General features: G+C 51.4%; 1 pseudogene; it reads left to right on the plus strand.

Annotated features, from left to right (window-relative positions):
• Positions 1-2003: 2003 nt before the first annotated feature.
• Positions 2004-2287, plus strand: LOC116367473 (histone H2B-like; annotated as a pseudogene).
• The last annotated feature ends 419 nt before the right edge of the window (positions 2288-2706 follow it).

Raw genomic sequence — 2706 nt, forward strand, 5'->3', positions numbered from 1 at the left:
CGCTTGTCAGTCGTTCTCGGCAGCCACTAAGTACAGGTAAGAGACAATTATGGCAACAATAAGTTGTAAGATGAAACCTAGTCACATCTGAGATGTGAATCAACTGCACCGATTGATAAATCACCAGTATGTGTCCTTGGGCCTCATTTGTCCCCTTTGAAATGACCTGTTGAGATCATTCGATGCAACATCTGAGGCTATCTGGCCTATAAAGGATCCACCTCATACCACTATTTCCATAATATAAGGCTATGTTATTGGTTTTTGAAAAAAGTACCATACAATATTTGCACATCCCTATCACCTCTGTACGCATAGGAAAACGATCCCTTTATTGTGTGTGTGTGTTGGGTGGGTGTCTGAGGAATGTTTTACAGCGTTTCAGCTTGCAGAGGTGTCACCACCCTTCCCATGGCCACCTGGATCCTGTCTTGGAAGAAAAAGAAGAATGATGTTATACATGGCTTAAAGAGCTACATGACTGCTGAGGTGACATTACGACCCTTAGGATTTGTGGCGTTCCTTGTGTATTTGTTTCCCAGTATATTGTTCCACTTCGTTTCTCCTTTGTACTTGTGACACTATTTGAGGTTTAACGCCTATCTCCTATTGGGTGTGACTGGCAACTGCATTGGTTGAATCCTACTAGTTCAGTGTTTCCCAACTCCAGGCAGGGTAGAGTAGCCATTTTTGTTGTAGCGCTGGAGAGGCACAGCTGATTGAAAGAGTTGAATCAGGTGCAACAAACAACAAACAACAACAACAACAAGAAGAACAACACCAATCAATGTGAAGAGTGGGACACAGATTAGTAGTGGATCCCCCAGTTGTCACAGTTGGGCCTTGTGTTCAACATAGCTCAGTATTTGAGTGTGTTTCCCGCGCATGTAAGTAGCTTTCATTTCTTCTTCCTCCATAGTTCCCTAGAACGAACGCCCTCCCCTTTGCAGCAGAGGCCAGGCAAAAGCGCGCGCTTTCTGTGCCACTGGCTTCAATCAGGTCCACCAAACGCAGATAATAAGAGCACCAAGCCCCAAAAATTGCGTCATTCATTCACTTGAACTCAGCTAGCGAACACACGATGTCTGGAAGAGGTAAAGGCGGCAAGGGACTCGGAAAAGGAGGCGCCAAGCGTCACCGTAAGGTTCTCCGCGATAACATCCAGGGAATCACCAAGCCCGCCATTCGCCGTCTGGCTCGCCGTGGCGGCGTGAAGCGTATCTCCGGCCTGATCTACGAGGAGACCCGCGGTGTCCTGAAGGTGTTCCTTGAGAACGTGATCCGTGACGCCGTCACCTACACCGAGCACGCCAAGAGGAAGACCGTTACGGCCATGGACGTGGTCTACGCTCTGAAACGCCAGGGACGCACCCTGTACGGTTTCGGCGGTTAAACGCACTCTTTTCGGAACGTCAACATCCCGACTTGAACCCAAAGGCTCTTTTAAGAGCCACCCACATCCGCTTCAAAAGGGCCAAATCCATTGTAGGAAACCATGAGCCACTCTTGAGTGGACAGGGAGGGAGTGTTAAATGACAGGAGGCTATGTTCAGTACAGTCGTATTAAACCACGAGCCACTCTGAGTGGACGGGGAGGGAGTGTTCATGACAGGAGGCTATGTTCAGTGCAGGCTTTGCGTACAGTCGTATTACGAGACACCTGAAATAAAGGCACCACGCCTGGGAAATCCCCACCAAGTCAAAAAGGGGTGCCTTATGTCTGGCCATTGCATGGATCTTTTTTTGAAACACACCATTCCCCACCAGTGACAGAGCATAGGCTATGGAATAAGGGGGGGGGGGGGGGCAGGTCTTTGTTAGGGAAGCAAGCCTGAGTGGAAGGCTCTTATGCGCGCTCAGCTCCACTGGGCAAATGGCAGGGGCGCCTATGAGAAAGCAGGGGTGTGTCCACGGCCGGCGAATTAGCTTAGCTTCGTCTCATAAGACGGAAAGGGCTCTCCACCCCCTCATTCGTTTGTGAGAAGCAACGAGACATCAGCATCATGCCCGAGCCAGCAAAGTCCGCGCCCAAGAAGGGCTCCAAGAAAGCCGTCACCAAGACCGCAGGGAAAGGCGGCAAGAAACGCCGAAAGTCGAGGAAGGAGAGCTACGCCATTTACGTGTACAAGTCCTGAAGCAGGTCCACCCCGATACCGGCATCTCCTCCAAGGCCATGGGAATCATGAACTCGTTCGTGAACGACATCTTCGAGCGTATCGCCGGAGAGTCGTCTCGCCTGGCCCACTACAACAAGCGTTCCACCATCACCTCCCGGAGAATGAGCTGAGATGAGCAGGGTAGGAAGGTGGCATGCAGTAGAACACAGTGAGTGGGAGTCCAATGACTGGAGACCTTGTATCACTTTAGGCCGAAGCAGGGACCCTCTGACCAAACCATGAAAACAGGTCTCCGAGCAAGTGACGTCACCGATTGCAAAAATGAAACTAGCCGTTCCACTGTACAAGAGGGGGGGGGGGGGGAGGAGGAGAAGAAGAGCCTCCAAATCTCTCTCTCTCTCTCTCTCGGCCTATATCAGGGCGAACAAGCACATGGGGCGCCAGCCTCCATAGCGCCGGCCGCACAGCCAGACACAGACCCACAGACACAAAGACCGGCACGAGTCACGCTGCGGAGTCAAGCGAGGAAGGACTGCGAGAGAGAAGGGCACAAAGCCTATCTCGGCCTGTTCACAGACAGACGAGCTGA

Source organism: Oncorhynchus kisutch, unplaced genomic scaffold, assembly GCF_002021735.2.
Source record: "Oncorhynchus kisutch isolate 150728-3 unplaced genomic scaffold, Okis_V2 scaffold1678, whole genome shotgun sequence".
NCBI classification, from domain to species: Eukaryota; Metazoa; Chordata; class Actinopteri; order Salmoniformes; family Salmonidae; genus Oncorhynchus; species Oncorhynchus kisutch.